The 19,456-nt window shown below is 47.5% G+C and overlaps 1 pseudogene; it reads left to right on the forward strand.

Moving 5' to 3' along the window:
- LOC116806928 (uncharacterized) overlaps nucleotides 1-19,456 on the forward strand; it is a 74,263-nt pseudogene that overhangs the window by 28,440 nt on the left and 26,367 nt on the right.

A 19,456-nucleotide genomic window follows, 5' to 3' on the forward strand; every position in this document is an offset into this window, starting at 1 on the left:
TGAAACCAAAATCAAAGCCATTTCCCATACACCCTCCTCTGTGACACACACAGACACGCTTCTGTGTTTAAGAATTCTGAGGTTTTTTTATAATCTTCCCTGTATGTGTCCTGATGTTCTTGGATATCGGAAACCCTCAGCATTTCTGCTGCCCATGGTAGAACAAAGTGAGTTTCCTGAGGCAAGAGGATGAGTGGAGAGTGAGGAGAAATGGTCTGTCAGTTTACTCTCTTAGGAGTTTCTCTGGGTTTTCACCATTCTCAAATGGAGGATGTTCACATTCCAAAGTTTTCCTTTAAGATCACCAGGTATTGCTGAGAGGAGATGGATCAACCACAGGCCAGCTCCATATTTGGAGCCAAGGACTCACGTTGCTCATTTCACCAACCCAGCAGCATTTTCAGTGTCACAACACCTCTGCCTTTCCCCATCAATCTTATAACTCAGAGATGCTCTAGGACAGGTTTGCATCCTGGATTGAAGCTCCCAGCTTGGACTGAAATCTCAGGGAGACTTCCAAGTGTCCTTCTGATGACGGTGGATGAAGGGAGGTGCAGCTCCTTCACTGGCTGCACTGCCAGCATTGCCCAGAGCTGGGCACTGGGGACAGCTGTGTCACCCTGAGCCAGCTGTGCCCCCTGCCAGAGCCCCCAGTGCTGGGCAGCTGCTCCCAGCCCTGTGCTCTGCAGAGGGAACTGGGCCCGGGGCTGCAGAGCTGCCCCACGGCTCTGCTGCAGCTCTGCCTGCACAGGAGGGGCTGCACGCCTTGGAGCCCCGGCCCTGAGGGCAGAGGCTTTGCTGGGGGACAGGAGGGAGTGGGCTTGTGCAGAGGGAGGGGCTGCACTGGAGGGGCTCCTCTGGGGATCTGTAAACTCTCCCTGCCTCAGCATTTCTGGGCTTTGTTTTCTCTCCTTCCCTGATATTCTCTCTGCTTCCGGGAGGTTTTCCTCCTGCAGGTGTTTCCCTGTCCCTGATCTCTCCCTGCCAGCACTCCCAGACCCCAAATCTCTGTGCACTCTCCTTGGCCTGACAGAATCCTACCTGTTTTCAGGGCACTGGCTGGGGGCAGGTTCTGTTTGCAGCTTGGAGAAAGGACAGCTCAGACTGAGCCTGATGGCTCCAACAAAGGTGATGCCGGTGCTGTCCATGGGCAGAGTGGCTGAAAGCACATTAGGGATCTACTGTGAACCTACTGATCATTAAAAGTAAAAATTCAGATATTTCAGGCACTTTTCAAGACTCATAATCAACCCTAAATATTTATCCCCCTTCCCTGCCATTCTCCAGTCGTAAGAAACCAAATACCAAGTCTTAGGAAATTTCCACATTTTTGTAAAAATCCTTCTCTTGGAAATATTCTATGACTGATCAGAAGCCCTCAGCATGTCAGAGCTTCCTGAGCATTTCACCTGCCCTGCACCAGAAATACTCAGAGTTGTACTCACAGGTTCTGTGGGCATTAGGATGTTCCAGCTTTAGGAGATCACTCCAGGAGCTGCAGCTGCATTGTCCTGCAGCCAGAGGCTCCTGTGCCAAGGGCTGGCAGTGATTCTGCCCCAGGCACGTCTCAGCCCCTTCCCAGCCCTGACTGATTGAAGCTCTCTGTGCCTCTGTGCTGCGCCCGGGGTGGCTGCAGGCAGTGCCCCAGCCCTGCTGGGCTGGGAGAAGAGCTGCTCAGCAAGAGAAATGTGCTTTTGAAGCTCTCCTTGCTTACCAGGATCACCCTCTGTGCCGGGAACCAGGCCCAGCTCAGCAGCACAGACACAGCACCAGGACTTTAATGACCCTCTGGGGCTTTGTGCTCAGGCCCTGAACATCAGGCCCTGAGAGGGAGCTGCAGAAACCTCTCCAGAACTCCAAGTCAGGATCCAACTCCAAAGTTTCTTGGACTTTTAATGGGTCCCACTGAGGGACACGCTGAGAAAGTGTCCCCAGGCCCCAGGCAGAGCAGAGAGCTGGAGGCACTGATGACAGGTGGGGACAAAGAGAAGCCAAGTCCTGGTGCCCTGGGGCACAGCAGGGTCTGTGCCACCAAGGGCTGTGAGGAGACACCTTGTCCTGAGGCCCTGGCGCCTCCTGGCACAGCCCCAGCCAGGCTGGGCACTGTCACCCCCTTGCCTTGCCCTCAGCATCCCCCCCTAGCCCACATCCCAGTGGCCTCAAGGATCTGCTGGAAGGAGTCCCTGGGGAGCCTTGGTCAGTAATGGCCCCGGGGGCTCCTTCATGCTCCCAGGGACTGCAGGTTTTTCAAAGGACTTTGACTTTTTCTTTTGCCTTGGAGTTTCTGAGGGATTTGTGCAATCCTGGCCTCCAATTATCTGCTGTAATTAGTCCCTGGAGAGGCTTTGTCAGGAACAACACTCAGTGGGGCTCATTAGTGCTTCAAGGTACTTCAGTGATTTTAAGGTACTTGGTGTTTCCCTTTTGATCCAGAGTCTGTGAGAGGTTTGTGCAATCATGGCCCCAATTATCTGCTTTAATGAGTCCCTTGAGAGCTTTTTACTGACATTCAGTGGGGCTTATTAATACTTTGAGATACTCACCTTTTTTCAGATACTATGGTTTTTGTTTTCCACACTGAGAGGTTTTTGTGCCATCCTGGCCTCCAATTCTCTCCTCCATGGAGTCCATGAGGAGCCTGTGTTGTGGATGGACCTCATTGGGTCCCATTAATGCTTTGAGACATTTTGGGTGTTTCCTCTGACTTTGACTCCTGGAAAGTTTTGTGCAATCTCCTCTCAGGTCCTGAGGTCCCAGGGCTCAGCTCCAAATGCACCATGGGGCTCATTAGGATCAAGCAAGTCCTGGCCCACCATGGCTCTGCCTTTACTTCCCTCTGCTCTAGTGCAGTTCATCAGGAATTTTCCGAAGTGGTTTTGGTTCACCAATTTGAGATTTCTCAGCCAATGCATCAATTAGTGTGGTGGATTCAGTGTTGGATAATTATCAGTGCACTCAATAGAATATACTTACTCATTTCCTTCTGTGGGACAGGATTAGGAGAAAGGCAAAGTGGGCTCAAAACTATAAAAGGGTGTTAAGAAAAGTTTATTAACAGTAACTGATAGACTAATAAGAATCAGCAAAGCTTTCAGAACACTTCCTCTCTCCATACAACCTGACAGTGTAAAGAGACAAGACCTAAAATTTTCAGTCAGTTTACCACCTCTAGAATAGTCTTTGTTCAGTTCATTTAGGAAGTGAACTGAACAAGTTCCTCTAGTTAATGTTATGGAGACTTCTCCACAAGAGAACAGTTGTCTCATGGCTTTTCATTTCCATGAATAGCAGCTGCCTGGAAAAATCTGCAATCGCAAAGTCCCTCCCATTTTTTTCATAGCTTTTCCCACAGCTGTGTTTATGATCCATGTTAGCTTATGGGGTATTGGTTTAAAGATGATCTGTTTAAGACTAAAGGCTCTCTTCATCTATTTCTGAAATCTTTTTCATCTCTGGGAACAAAGATCTTCTTCTCTCCCTGAGGGCACAGGGTCCCATCACTCTGCTCTCTTTCTCTGTTCAAACTTCTCATGGGTTCACAGCTACTTCAACTTTTGCTTATTTTAGCATGGAGGCCTTTGCTGTATAAGTAATCTCCCCATACTTTTCAGTGCATTATAGGGAAAAAGAGAATCTGATGTGTAATAAGTTAGGACACGGGACCAATTTGTGTCATAATCTAATTAAAGAAATTTTATTATATAGCAAGCAAGCAATACGGACAAATACAGCGCTGGGCGGCCGGGGAGTCTCCGCTCTACCACAGCACACAACTGAGCCCTAGTTCTAGTCCTTTTTTATACAGTATTTTTTCCTGTTGATGTGGCCTTCTAGGTGTACTCTGCGCATGTCCTTCCTGTTGCTAGGGGGTCTTTTTCTGCCTCCTGGTGGTCATCTGGACGAAGGCTGGTAGTCTTCCTCTTCTATCCCCTTCATGGCCTTTCCTTATTTGGTGAGTTTCCTACTTCTCCCTGGAACTTAAGAAACCATTTCACAACCAAGCAAATTAAGCAAACATGTCACAAGCAGTTCTTTCTTAACCGCTATTTCCTTTATCTACACAACGAACTTGGTCGGGCACATCGTGGTTCAGTGAACAAATTTGACCATTTATTTATCTCATGATGTATCAATGACATCCTTCTCCATAGCTTTACCAGAGGATTTCAGCCCCAAGATCAAGGCATCTCCTCATCACTCCCATCTGGCACTCAACTTCCTCTTCAGTGACCTCGGTGTCTTCACGTTGCTGCTCTGTGTGCCTGCCCTTTGTCCTTTTCTCTCACTGGAGGGAGGATGGCAGCACTGGCAGAGTCAATATCTGCCCGGGGCTGCAGATGGTTCCGTGAGCCCGGCCGGGCTCGGTCCTTGCGACCAAAGCTGTTTCCCCATGGAGGTTTCTGCAGCGGCTGCGCTGGGGCTGTGTCAGGCTGGGCCGCGCTGGGGCAGGGCCAGGATCTCAGCAGCCAGGCCAGAGCCCAGCAGCAGCACGGCCGGGGCCGATGGCTTCTCCTCCCCTGCCCGCTGGCTGCGGGCGAAGCCCAAGGGCGGCAGAGCCTTGGCCAAGCCGGCCCGGCCCAGGGCTGCTCCTGGGGCCCGGCGGATCCTGGCTGGGCCCGGGCTGGCGGCGGGGCAGGGCTCGGCAGCGGCCAGATGTCAGCACCCGCAGCCACGGCCCGGCCTCGGCCCCGTGGCCTCCCCTGCCTTGCCCGGCAGCCTATGGGGCCAGGTGGCTCCCTGGGAAGGGGCCTGGCCCCATGGCAGGAGCCTCCCGGCCCCACAGCCGAGACAGGGCTGGGCCAGCCTCGGCACCTCTTTGGGGCCAGAAGGGAAAGAGACCCAGCCAGGCTTTCTCCTCTTTAACTTGTGTCTGCACAGAGGCGTCTGCAGTTTCCTTAGTGGTTTAATAGATTGTCAGCTATCAAAGCTAATTACTGATTGGTTTTTTGTCAGACATGGAGGAAACTGCTAGCAGCTTCTCTCAGGACATCACTTCTGTGATGCAAAACCACCGCAGCGCAGAGCACAGAGCTCCTTTGTCCATATGTAGTGGTCATGTGCCCGAGGCCTCAGAACCCGTCCTTGGGAGATCTCTGGGCCCTCTCCAAGGTGTTTTCAAATGAAAACATTCAGCTCATAGTCTAAGAAAATCACCAGATGACAGAGCCAGCCTGACCTGTCTGTCCTGGCCACTTTTGTCTGGGAGCAATACTTGGATATATGGAAATTGGGAGGCCAAATTCTAATTTTGGCTATGGACCCTGGACATGAAGGCCGATTTGTTTCCACAGGAAGGAATGAACCCCCAGTGTTTCCCGAGGCCAATGAAAGGTTACAATGAGAGGCCAGCTAGAGCTGGCAAGTTATTTCCTGGGAGACAACCTTGAATATAAGAAACTTTTTAGGTAGAGTGCCAATTTTGATAATAGTCATCTGAAAAGAGGGATGGCTGTTTTCCATAGCAAGGAAAACCTGAAGCCGCAGTTCTCCAGGAGCTGATGAGAGGCAGCCCTTGGCATTCCAACATCAGGCAGACATCTCAGGTTGCCCCTGGGAGGCCAAGCCAGCAAGACCTGTTCCATGTTCCCTCGGTTCCATGGGGCCCCACAGTGTCCCAATGGTCCCTTGCTTCCAGGAGGCCCTGAGGTGTCACAATGCCCCCTTGGTGACACGAGGCCCTGAAGGGTCGGAATGGTCTCCATGGTTCCATCAGGCTCCACAGAGTCACAATGGTCTCTGGGTCCATGTATCCCCGCAGTGTTACCATGGCCCCTTGGTTCCATGGGCTCCAGTGGTGCCACAATGATCCCCTTGGTTCCATGAGGTGCCCACAGTGTCACAGTGATCTCCATGGGAAGGAAAGAAGCGAGCCCCAGTGTGGCAGGGGCAGCCACCAGAGGCCAAGGCCAGCCAGACTTGATGGTACTGGCAGATTTTTCCTGGGAGCAACCCTTGGATATAGGGAATTTTAGAGGTTGAATCCCAATTTCAGACATGGACACCTGGAGGAGAAGGATGTTTTTTTTACATAGGAAAGAAAGCACAGAACACCGGTGTTTGAGGGGCAAATGAAAGGCTGCCACCAGAGGCCTAAGGCAGCCAGACCTCTCTGTCCTGGTAGCTTTTGTCTGAAAGCAACCCTTGGATATAGGGAATCTTGGAGGTGGAATCCCAATTTCGGCCACTCCTGCATAGATAAGAAGGATGGTTCTTTTCCATAGGAAGGAAAGCACAGAGCCCAAGTGTTTCAAAGGCAGAAGAAGAAAGAGGTGGCTCCTGGGAGGCTCAGCCAAGCAGTCCTGTTCTTCCTGGCAGCTTTTGTCATGGAGGAATCCTTGGATATATGGAATTTGGGAGGAGGAATCTCAATTTTGACCACAGACACCCTGAGACGTAGGAAAATTTTTTTCAGTGGAAGGAAAGCACCAAGCCCCCGTGTTTCAAAAGCAGATGAGAGGCAGCTCCCAAGAGGCCAAGGGTACCCAGACCTATCGGTCCTGGCAGCTTTCACTTGGGACCAAACCTTGGATGTACAGTATTTTGGAGGAGAAATCCCAATTTTGGCCATGGCCCATGGAGGTGAAGGAGAGTTCTCTCCCATAGGAAAGAAAGCCCAGAGCCCCAGTGCTTCAAGGGCAGATGAGAAGCAGCCCTCGACATGCCAAAGTCAGCTGGACCTGTCAGGTGTCCCCAGGAGGCCCAGCCAGCCAGACCTGTTCCATGTTCCCTTGGTTCCATGGGACCCCACATTGTCACAATGGTCTTCTTGGTTCCATGAGGCCCTAGAGTGTCACAATGCTCCCCTTGCTTCTGCAGGGTCACAATGGCCCCGTGCTTCCATGAGGCCTTGCAGTGTCACAATGGCTTCATGGTTCCACAAAGCCCTGATGTGTCACAATGGCCCCTCGGCTCCGTGTACCCTCGCTGTGTCACAACGGCTCCTCTGTGACACTGCGGGCTGCACAAGGTCACCATGGACCCTTGGTTCCTTGGGGTCACCGAGTTCTCAATGGTGTCCTTGATTCCATGAGGCAGCACAGTGTCACCATGGCCCCTTGGTTCCATGAGGCTCCCCAGTGTCACCGTGGTGTCCTTGGACCTGCATTGTCACAACTGACCTGTGATAATCACATAACCTCTGAACAGAGAGAGCGAGAGCTCTCCCAGGATTTTACTGGGAAGCTCTGAGAAACTGTAAGAAAGCTCAGAGAAAAGAATAAGAAACAATTCTTATCTTCACTTGCTGCACCTGTTGTTGTGCACATGTCGAATGTGTTATGGAGATTTGTTTACCAAAGGGTGATTTCTAAATTGGCCAATGGTGATGGTGTTTGGATTTCAATTAACCAGTCTGGTCTGTCTGTATCTGTAGCAGTCAGAGGCCCTGTAAGGCCTCCCTGGTGATCAGTTACCTAAGATAGGAAATCCTGAGTCATGATGACTGGACCAAAGAAGCTCCTCTTCTGCATTTGGACTCTTGTTATCTCTCTGTAAGACCATAAGTCACATTCGCCCTGACCCTGGCAACTGGACAATTTCCAACACTCCTGTACCCATTTCTGCCCAGTTTGGCAGAAGAACTGTCACAGGAGCAGCCATTAAAACACCACTGTGGAACCACATACAGCCTTCTCTCTCTCTCATCCCTGCATCTGCTGAGGCAATTAGCGAGCAAAGAGTTGAAATCACTAAGAGCTGAATTCACCAAAGAGCTGAAATCACTCCAGAGCTGCTCACTAAGTTTGCCTGTGGCTGGGAGCCTGCGTGAGGGACCTGGACAGGCTGTGCCTATCAGCCCAGCACTATCCGGGACACCTACGGCAGCTGGGGTTGGACGGACCCCTGGGACCCCAGGTTGCATTATGTGGCCACCCGAATGGAGCACTGGCATCCTGGCACCCCTGAGAGCAGCATTCCTCGTGAATTATTACTGCCTCGGGCAGCTGTGGCCCCTTGAAGGTAATGTCTCCGTTATAGAAGAAGTTATCTGAAGAGGCATCTGATGAACCTGCATATTGCCATCTGGGATGAAATCTTCAGAAGTTGGACAGCAGACCACTCACCCAGCAGTTCCTTGACCCACATTCGGCTGAAGAAGTGTAAGTTTAAAACAGCCTTTTTGCGCTGGTCACCCCAAGTGTCAGTATCTAAACCTGACCCCTGACTGGATGGACCTCTTCCTTTTAAAAAAAAAAAATCTCTTCCCGTGTCAAACCATGACAGCGCGCTTTTAGTTTGGGTCCCTTTTTAGGGTTTTTTTATTTCATTTTTTTCTTTTTACTGCTGGGGGGGAAAGGGAATGCTACTGAAATGGGATAAAAATCTAGTAAATGAAAATGATCCCAGAATGAGAGACTTATATTTACAAATCATAGAAATCCTATCTGCTGACAGCTTTTCTTTCTCTAAAGGCAATATTTCAAAAACTAAATAAAAAAAATATATAGAATAGATTATTTCCCACTTTCCAGATACTAACACACACACTATTGGTTCAGAGTCTTTTTGGGACACAGTAGGGACAAGAATATACGCTTTCCAAACTAATTATAACTTCTCTGTAACTAAGTTTCTACCTCTATTTCACTGAATTACTAAAGCAGTCGAAAAGACAAATTCTCTGCTGCTTCCTTCTCCTGAGGAAATTCCACCCTTATCTTTCTCAACGGACACTATCCCTTCAAATGCTAATTTGCCAGGTAACATTCCTCTCTCAGTCCCTGGGGCGGGGAACACAGAAATTGTTCCACCCCACCCACCCACGGGGTCCGTGGAGCCCACCCATCCCTCGGCTCCCCCTCGGACGCGGCAAGCGCGGATTCCGCTCCCCGGTCCCGCAACACGCGGCGCGCTGCGCGCCCCGTGCCCCGCTCAATGTTCGGCTGTAACTGTGCCAGTTTCCATCAGGAACGCCCTGCCTCACTCCAAAACCTTCGCGCAGCCCACCGTGACTCCCCCAGCCCTGCAGCCGTGCCTCCCATCCCTGCTGCGGCTCTCCCCACCCCGCTACCATCCCTGCCTGCCTGTCCGCTGCAGCCCCGCCGTGATGGCAGCAGCTCCCCCAGCCCCACCGCCTCCTCTGCCCCGCTCCTCCCTTGCCCTCATCCCCAAGCGCTGCACCCACCCACCCACCCACCCTCAGCGCCCCCCGAACGGCACCTCCGAGACCCCCACGGGGGCACCCCACTTCCCCACGCACCTCAGCCCTGCGCAGGCTGTGCCACAGTGGCGCTGCCATTTCCGCTCCACTGCTGCCTCCCTCTAGCCAAGCCCAGCCAGCTGCCCCCTCACACTCTGTCCAGCCCCGCACACCCCTGCAAACTCGCTCCAACACGCCCAAAAAAGCGCAGTGCACCTCCTGCTTGCTCTCACTCCTCATCTGAGCACAGTGAGTCCTACTCTGACACAGAGGACATTGATCCATGGGCTCTAATCAAAATGGAAGCGACTCGAGCAGGGGATTGGGAATTAGCTCAGAGATTTTCTGCCTTCCCAGCAATTTATATTAAGGGGAAAAGAGGTGGGGCCACCACTAAAACAATGTGGGAACCTAATGTTTTGAACAAAACAGCCTGGCTGGGATACTTGGATTGGGCTAAATACTGACATTGAAATGTTAATTAGCTAATTGTTCCTGGGAATCACCTACCTCCCCCCACCCTCACTACCATTCTAGGACTGGGATGCAAAATAATCCAGTGAAATCATGGGAGGGGGTTTTGGGGATGAAAAACATCCCTAAATGGAAAAGATGGGCACAGTGGAGGGGGCTGGATGGGTGTGCTGGTTGGGGAAAAGGGAACCCCACCCCTAGTCTGTGTCTGACCTGTCACCATAACCTACAGAGGACCAGACTGGACTGGGCTGTGGGAAGCAGGAGCAAAGGAGACACACACTTCCTGGTGTTACCAGGAGGGAAGGAGAGGGATAGCTGCTGCTGGACTTCGGCAGCAGGCTCTGCACATCCTCCCCCCCTGCGGCTACCAGTGTGCCAGGAGGAAAGGAGAGAGGACGGTCTGTGACTGCACACCTCTTCACCTACAGCTACCAGCGTGCCACGGAGACTCCAGGGACAGACTCTGCACGCCTGCTCACCCTTCAGCTACCGGAGAAGCTACAACAGCGGGGGCGAGCTCCTTGTTGAGCCCCCTGCCGAGCTGATTGTTAATAAAGGCATAGACCCTGTTCATTTCACTAACACAAATAAAGAACTGGTAGAACTATGAAATATAGCTAAAGAACATGGTAGAAGTTCGATTTATTTTCAGAATTTCCTGGGAGCTCTCTTTTCAGCACATGTTTTGGTACCTCACGACCTTAAAAACATTGCCCACTGCCTTCTTTCCCCAGCAGAATATATGCTATTGGAAAGGCATTGGAAAAGACAATTAAAAACATTTCAGACACCTATGCTCAAGATGAAAATAGGCCAGATTTTACAGTCCAACAGCTGGCTGGAGAAGGGGATTTACAGAAACCCTGTGACCAAGCTAACTCCTTACCTAAGGCAGCACTACAAGACTTGGCTATTGCAACAAAAACCTCCTTGCTCCTTACCCAAGATGACTCTACCCCTACCCAACACTTCTCTAGTATTAAACAAGGAGTAGATAAAAGCTTTATCAAGTTTGTAGACAGAATTAAAGATGATCTGGAAAAATAGATAGAGAGCACAGAGGCAAGAAAAGAACTGTTGTGCAAGCTTGCCTTATCAAATGCAAATGAACAATGTAAAACAATTCTGAGGCCCTACCCTTGGATATAGAACCCACCAGAGAGTAAATGGTGGAAAGCTGTACATGTCATTTGTCCTCTGAAAACACAGAGGCCCAAGCCATTGCTAAGGGCATTGCAGAAGGAGTTTCTGCTGCAGTTGCAGCAGTAACTTCCAAAGACCAGGTCTGCTGCTATCACTGTGGGGAATTTGGACATTTTATAAAGGACTGTCCTGACAGGTCTGTTGCATTTCAGACTAGCAAAAGTTTAGTAGAAGCAGTTTGGCTAAGGCTTAGAATTCTTAGTAGGCCATAGGCTGTGTGTTGTTAGAAACCGTTGTTAGGTAAGGGCAGTACGGAATACTGGAGAGGTAGGAACTTATCTCAGAATATATTCCAAGAATGGGCCGTGGTAGGACATGTCATTATCTACAAGATGGATAGGTAGATCTTGGGGGAATACATTGTTTTTACCTAACAGAGTGAAGAGAATTTATGATCATAAAAAATGTTCAATTTAAACAAGGATTAATTTGTAAATAAATGATTGTTGGAGTGTAACGTCGACAAATATGTGTTGAATTAAGCAACCTTGATATAGACTCTATATAAACACAATGATTTGTTAGTTCGGGGGGCTCTGACTTTGGACATTAGTCCTCAGGCTCCCAGGGCCCTCAATAAAGCACCGCATAAAAAGACTTCGGTTGTTTTGTGTTCTTTACGGGCAACAGTTTTCTGGCGACCGCGGCAGGACTCCAAGGGTGGCTGGGGCGGTTCGCATTCTGATCCATTCCACGCCGGCACCGAGGACTTCTCGGGGAGTCATCGGTCTGCGCCCGACCCCCGCGCCTGACGGACGACTGTGGAAGGTAAGCCCGAAGGTACTTTATTTTCTGTTGTTGGTTTTGGTTTCCTGCCCAGAAGACGAGGCAATAATCCTCGCCGGATTGGGATATAGACGTCTTGGTGGAAAGCCTAGGCGCCGACCGTAAGTCGAAGCAAAAGCTACCCAGGCTCGGCACTTGCCCCTCGCGGCATCGAGTAGTGGCAAGTTGGTTGGTTCAGTTAATGCTTCTTTTCACGGTATTGTTGCAGCTAATAATCGTTTCTTTGTATTTGATTTTGTTAAAGGTACTTTTAATTACAGTGTGGTGTGTGCGTTACGTCTTATAAATGATGCCGTTTAAGACCTTTAAGGCATTGGTTCAATCTAATGGGAAGGTGCCCGGGAATACTCCTTTAGGATGCTTACTGAGACGATGGAAAAGTGCCGGGTTTTATCAAGATTTAGATAAAAAAAAATGCTGGATTATTGTAATCATTGGTGGCCCCTGTATGCATCTGAAGGGGGGCTGGAGTGGCCCCTGAACGGCACATTGGATGCCTCGGTGATAACCCCCTTAATGCATTTTGATGATTCTCTGGGGAGTCGGGTTAAGATGCAGGCACCTGCCAATTCTAATTCTCACACCCGTTCCCCCGTAGAACTAAGAACCCCTATTGCAGCAAGGACCCAGCATGGGAGGCGGAATAATGAAGGGCCTCATATGATAGCACCCTTGAGAGAGGCCAAGGGTCCTCAAGGGGGAAGGGTTCTCATAAAGGTTCCTTTCTCCCCAGGTGATTTGGTAATTTGGAAACAATCAGCTGGCAGCTATCGGGAGGACCCCGAAAGGGTGGCACGAGTAGTGAAAATGGTGATTAAAACTCAGAATCCTGATTGGAATGATTTACAGGTGTTATTGGACACTATAATGGATTCTACAGAAAAGGAAATGGTATTACGGGCAACCAGGGAAAGGGCCAGGGAAGAGATAAGGTTGCAGAGGACTAGGGAAACTGTGGATGAGCTGGTTCCTAGCGATGATCCGGGGTGGAACCCGAATAACGCGGAGGGCTATAGAGCCATACGAAAATATCAAGACCTATTAATAGAGGGGGTTCGGACGGGGATGCCTAAAACATTGAACTGGTCTAAGTTATATTCGATAAGGCAAGAGAAGAATGAATCACCCTCAGCCTTTTTAGAGAGACTGAGGGAAACTGCTCGGCGGTATACTAACTTAGAAATTGATGAGGAACCAGGTCAACTACAGTTAGCCCTATTATTCATGGGAAAATTGCAGGATGATATTAGGAAGAAACTACAAAAGTTGGAAGGGGATGACACCCAAAAGCTTGATAAAATGCTGGAGGTGGCATGGAAAGTGTATAATAATAGAGAGAAGGAAACAGCTAAGCGGCAGCAGGCAGGGATATTGGCAATAATTCAACAAACTGCGGGACGGGGAGGAGGACAACGAGGCAGGGGTTGCGGAAGGGGTCGTGGTAGAGGATTTGGGGTAGGAAGGGGGGGCTTCCAAGACTTAGGGTTACTAGGAACAAACAATGGAAGACAGAATGGGTTAGGGCCTAATCAGTGTGCTTTTTGTTGCCAACTGGGACATTGGAAGAATGAGTGTCCAGTACGGCATGGGATAGGGAATAATGCTGGATTAATGGGAAGATTCCCAATGATGCCAGTAGATGGTGCCCAAGCACAGGCTCAGGCGATGATGCTTGGAAATTTTCAGAATCAGAGCTGACTAGACCGGGATTTAAGGGTAAGAATAGAGGTAGCTGGAAGGGAACAGGAGTTTATGGTTAACACAGGAGCCACACATTCAGTTTTGAATAAGCGATTAGGACCCCTTAGTGACACCACGGTACAGGTAATAGGGGCTACGGGTCAATTAGAGGAAAGACCCTTTTTGCAACCCTTAAGTTTAAAGTTTGGAGGAAAGGAATTAGACCACCCATTTTTATATATGCCAAATTGCCCCCAGCCTTTATTCGGGCGGGACCTACTATCTTTGTTGAATGCCAAAATATTATTTGAAGGAGGCCGTGTTAAATTGGAGATCCCAGATGAGGAGATTGGGAAAAATTTTGTAATTCAAGAAGTGGATCCGGCTCCAATCCCTGATGAAATTAGTAATGCCGTGGTGCCTTGGTATGGGAAACGGGAACCCCCGGGAAATCCAAGGCAGCACACCCAGTTGTGATAGAGCTGAAAGAAGGGGCAAAACCGGTGAGAGTCAAACAGTACCCCATTAAATTAGAGGCCCGAAGGGGGGTGGCTCCAATGATCACTCAATTTGTAAACCAAGGACTACTAAAGGAATGCGAATCAGAATATAATACCCCAATATTTCCAGTGAGGAAACCAGATGGTAAGTATAGGTTAGTGCAGGATTTAAGGGCCATCAATGAAATAGTTAAGGACATTCACCCGGTTGTTGCCAATCCGTATACCTTGCTAACATCTGTGTCAGAGCGATTTGAGTGGTTCACTGTAATTGATCTAAAAGATGCCTTTTTCTGCATCCCATTGGCAATAGAGAGCATAAAGTACTTTGCTTTTGAATGGGAGGACCCTACAACAGGAAGGAAGAAGCAACTCACCTGGACCCGGTTACCCCAAGGTTTCAAAAACAGCCCTACTACTTTTGGTAATCAGCTGGCAAAAGAGCTGGAGGAATGGAAGACAACCCAGGTAAAGGAATCTCCTACTTCTTACATAATACTGCAATATGTTCATGACATCCTTTTAGCCACACAGGACAAAGGAACTTGCACTGACCTTACCATCGCTCTGCTGAATATGTTGGGACAGGTGGGATACCGGGTCTCCAAAGAAAAAGCTCAATTGGTAAGGAAAAATGTCTTGTACCTAGGTTGCGAATTGGCTCAGGGTCAGAGACGCCTGGGAACTAACCGAGTGGAATCTATCTGCTCGATTCCCCTCCCTAGGAGTCATCAAGAATTAAGGTCCTTCCTAGGTATGGTGGGGTGGTGCAGACTGTGGATTTTAAATTTTGGGCTCATTGCCAAACCTCTGTATGAGGCCCTGAAGGAACCCCAGTTGGATTGGACTCCCATCAGGAAAAAGGCTTTTCTGGACCTGAAACAAGCACTAAAAGAAGCCCCAGCTCTGGGGCTGCCAGATTTAAATAAAGACTTTCAATTATATGTATACAAAAGGCAGAAATTGGCTTTAGGAGTCCTAACACAGAAATTGGGATCCTGGAAGAGACCTGTGGGGTATTTTTCTAAACAACTGGATGCAGTAAGTACCGGCTGGCCGCCTTGCTTGCGGGCTGTTGCGGCTACGGTGCTCTTAATACAGGAAGCCCGGAAATTAACTTTGGGAAGAAAGATAGATGTTTATGTTCCCCACATGGTAATGGCTGTTTTAGAACAGAAGGGGGGTCATTGGTTGTCATCTAGCCGAATGCTGCAGTATCAAGCTATTTTAAGGGAGCAAGATGATGTGCAACTTCAAACAACAAGCCATCTTAATCCAGCTGAGTTTCTTCGCAGTCAGGTGAACGAGGATGAGCTTGTGCATGATTGTGTGGAAATGATTGAACAGGTATATTCCAGTAGACAAGATCTCAAGGATGAGCCTCTGGATGCAGTAGATTGGGAGCTGTTTACGGATGGATCCAGCTACGTGGAAAACAGAATCAGGTACGCGGGATACTCCGTTGTTACAGTATTACAGGTCGTAGAAGCGCGTGCATTGACACCCGGTACGTCGGCTCAGAAAGCTGAAATTATTGGACTCACTAGAGCACTGATATTGAGCTCCGGACGAAAGGTGAATATATGGACTGACTCCAAGTATGCTTTTGGGGTGGTGCACATTCATGGTACACTACGGAAGGAGAGGGGGTTGTTGAGCTCCCAAGGGACTGCTATAAAGCATCGGGAGGAAGTTTTGGCTCTATTGGATGCGGTACATAAACCAAGGCAGGTGGCAGTGATGCATGTCCGTGGACATCAAAAGGAAGATGGGAAGGTCTTCCAAGGCAATCGGTTGGCAGATGCAGCAGCGCGGGAGGCGGCACAACAGGTATGGACTCAGATGGCTTTAGTACCTACTAAGACAAATCCAGCTACCCCTTACTTGTACCAGCCTCCAAGATACTCCAGCGAGGATGAGAAGCTGGCGGCATTGCTGAAGGCCAAGAAAGGTGCTACCGGCTGGTATGTCACTGACACCGGACAAGTGGTTGTTCCCTCGGGGGTAATGAAAGCTATCCTAGTAGCGGAACATAACAAGAGTCATTGGGGTGCAGAGGCATTGGTGAAGTTTTTAAAAAGTGAAATAGTCTCCAACCAGATGTTAAGTTTGGCAAAACGGGTGAATGCAATGTGCCCAGTATGTTTGAAGAATAATCCAGTTGTTAGGAAGCAGATACAAATGGGAAGGTTACAAATAGGACCAGAACCGGGAGATTACTGGCAGGTAGATTTTTCTGAGTTACCAAGAGCTCAGGGATACAAGTATCTCTTAGTGTACGTTTGCACATTTTCAGGTTGGCCGGAGGCTTTCCCATGCAGAACAAATCAGGCTAAGGAGGTAGTTAAGACTCTGTTAAAGGAACTAATACCCAGATTTGGGGTACCTTTAGGATTGTCATCAGATAGGGGTCCTCATTTTATTGCTCACATAGTTCAGGAGGTTGCCCGAATGTTAGATATAACTTGGAATTTTCATACCCCGTGGAGGCCCCAATCCAGTGGGCAAGTGGAGAGGATGAATCAGACTTTAAAAGGGCAAGTTAAGAAAATCTGTCAGGAAGCTAAAATACAATGGCCACAGGCCGTACCCCTAGCTCTTCTCCGAATTAGAATAAAACCCAGGGAAAGAATAGGAGTAAGTCCTTATGAGATTTTGTATGGGAAACCTTACCATGCAACCATTATGAAAGGAGACCCACATGTGACCGGGGACCAGACGGTATATAATTATGTTGTTTCACTACACAGAATTCTCAGTGCTCTACGAGGAGCCTTGTGGTGGAACAGGCCTCTTTCCCTGGAAAACCCGGTCCATGATGTACAGCCCAGGGATCACGTATATATAAAGAATTGGTCTACTGATCCTCTCCGAGAAACATGGGATGGCCCGCATCAGGTGATCCTGACTACATTCACCACAATCAAAGTGGCCGGAATCGATTCCTGGATACACTACTAAAGCCAGGGAATCTCAGGAAAACGGGAAACTGGACAAGACAAACGCACATCCAATCAATATGATTAATGCAACGTTCTCCGTTTATTCAAAATCAGACGGTAGTTTATATAAGCTTCTACATAGTTTACAGAAACAAAGACACTCTGATTGGTAGGCTAACATTGTTTACCTTTTCCTTAAAATGGCCTACACTGTACACCATGAAACCTATACTAGTTCACACCCAGACAACTCAGTGGTCCCCACAACACCTTAAGACTATTTTCTATCTGCGCCACAAGCCCTGAATTTCTAACTGCGTCAGAGGCTTTGAAGGCCCCACCAGGCCTCAATCTGAGGCCTAGCCTGGAATAGCTCAACTTTCACAATTCATGCCCTCTTTCTCTCAAAAATGCTGCAACAATTCCCTCTTTTTCTTTTGAGCTACTCAGGCTGGAGTGAAGGCACAATGAACTAATTTTTGCACACACTGTCTTTGACCCAGCCAGAAAAACCTGAAGAATTGAGCCAGTTATCAAATGAAGTGTCCATTTGGAGAACACTGCGTTTGGCTCGTTGAGTCTTCTGAGGCAATTTGAGAACCTGATGTATGGTGGGAGCAAAAAGCATCAACCTACCGATATAACATGGGCCTCCCCTAGCATTTTGAGGGACTGCTGACCAGGCTCGGTCCCCACAAATGAGGAAGGTTCCTGGGGGCAGTTTTTCCTGCACTACCTCTTGGAGTCGAATTGTTACAATATTCTAAATAGTTGTAATACAATGGTGATCTGGGAGACAATCAAGTGTTGTCATCTGTCAATTTTCCATTTTCTTGAGTTGGTTTGGTAGCATAAGATCCAAATATCAAACAGTAATTTCCTGGGACAGAACCCAAAAGACCAAATTCTTGAAAACCGTCATCAGTAAATTTAAGGTTTTGCACAAATGCAACAGCTTGCGCTCCCAGAGTGCTATTTAAATTTATTTGAGCTCGGGTCCAAGTTTTGAACTCTGCGATGGGACCCAACGAGACTTCAATTAAACAAGTATAAAATAAAAACATTGAGGCCCACCACATTCTTCTCAGGTTCTTGAATGCCCTGTCTAACATGAAAGAAACAATCTTAATTCTAAACATAAACTATAACTTCTAATAAATTAACTTCTGATAAATCTAACTTCACACTTATAATATTTCAACTTATTTTTCTGTACTCTACAAAATTAATTTTCATCGGAACAGGATTCATCACGGGATGTTCCAGGCGAACTGTTGTTGTTCACGCTGTTATCACTGTGGGTTGATATCTTTTTCATCTATTTTTAAAATTCTGTTTCTGCCTTTTCGTATCAATGCAGCAAGAGCATCTGTCCTGCCCATCACACGACTTCTTGGTTGGATGGGTAAAAACACTCACTCAAGTAGAATTTCTGCTGATCCACGTTGGGACCTCCCTCTTTTTCTTTTGCCATTGAAAGACAATGGCAAGATGAACAGAAAAATCACAGGCATTACTAAAACTTATTAAAAACTTAGCAAAAAAAAAAAATTCTATAACATCATTAAAAACACACTTATAAAAAAAAACTCAAAGCCCACGATCTTCTGTGGGTGAAACACAAATCTTTGCACAATCCACTTTTGCTGTGCATCCTCTGATCCACTTGTGGAGAGATCAGTGCCCTCTTGCAATTGATAAGTTCCACATTCTTCACTGAAATCCATGTAGATTCTGCACCTGTTAAAACACAAACAAACCCAACACCCCCACTGGGACTGGAGGGTCCTCTCTCAATTCTGTTCCCTAAAACTTGCATGAAGAAATGGAAATATCAACATCTTTGTTATAAACATGAAAAACATTAAGAACAAAACAATGCACATAGTAAAGAAACTAACAACAAATAAAAATCAATCAGATAATACACAATCAATATTACACATAAAATCACAGTTACCAAGTGCTACACTATCAAATTGTCATCCCAGAGTCTGCAGCAGCTGAAAAACCTTAAAACAACAGAGATTTGGATAAAACATGTCCGGATCATGCTTCTCCAAACTCCCTTTGAGGCTCAGCTGTCCTGTATGGTCAAATTGTCAAGCCAAAAGGACTTGAATACTTTTTGATGCAGAAAACACCTGGATCAATCACACCATCCACGTAGAGCCAGAGCCTGGGCAGAGCTCAAACTCTAATTGGAGGATATGTTTAAAACAAAAGTCTTAAAAATAACAGTTATAAGTAAAACCCCTTATTATTAAAAATTTATCAAAACATCAAATAATTGAACTTGTCTAAAATTTCTTTTTAAAACAAAAATTCTCTAAATACAACAAACCTTTTCTTCAAAAATCTGAAAATTTGAAGTCTGAAATCTTGAACCAGAACTTGGACTATAAATTTTTAAAAGATGAACTGCAGCTGCATAGAAAATTGAATAAAGAAAACACGAGTAGTTAAAAAATCAAACACACAGGATTCTGAAAAATACATCTTACAATCAATCACCTAAAAAAAAACCATAAAACATATGAAAACTGACTGTAAATATTAAAACAACACCTCAATACCTTAACATCTTAATAATAATTCTTATCACAAAAATCAGACGACTTACATTATATGATCAACCTATTAACAAGAAATGTTTAAAATAGTTTAAAACAATCTTTTCAAGCATTCATATAACATTAGTAACAATCACTACTTATCATTACCTATAA

This window comes from Taeniopygia guttata, chromosome W (genome assembly GCF_048771995.1).
Source record: "Taeniopygia guttata chromosome W, bTaeGut7.mat, whole genome shotgun sequence".
Taxonomy (NCBI): domain Eukaryota; kingdom Metazoa; phylum Chordata; class Aves; order Passeriformes; family Estrildidae; genus Taeniopygia; species Taeniopygia guttata.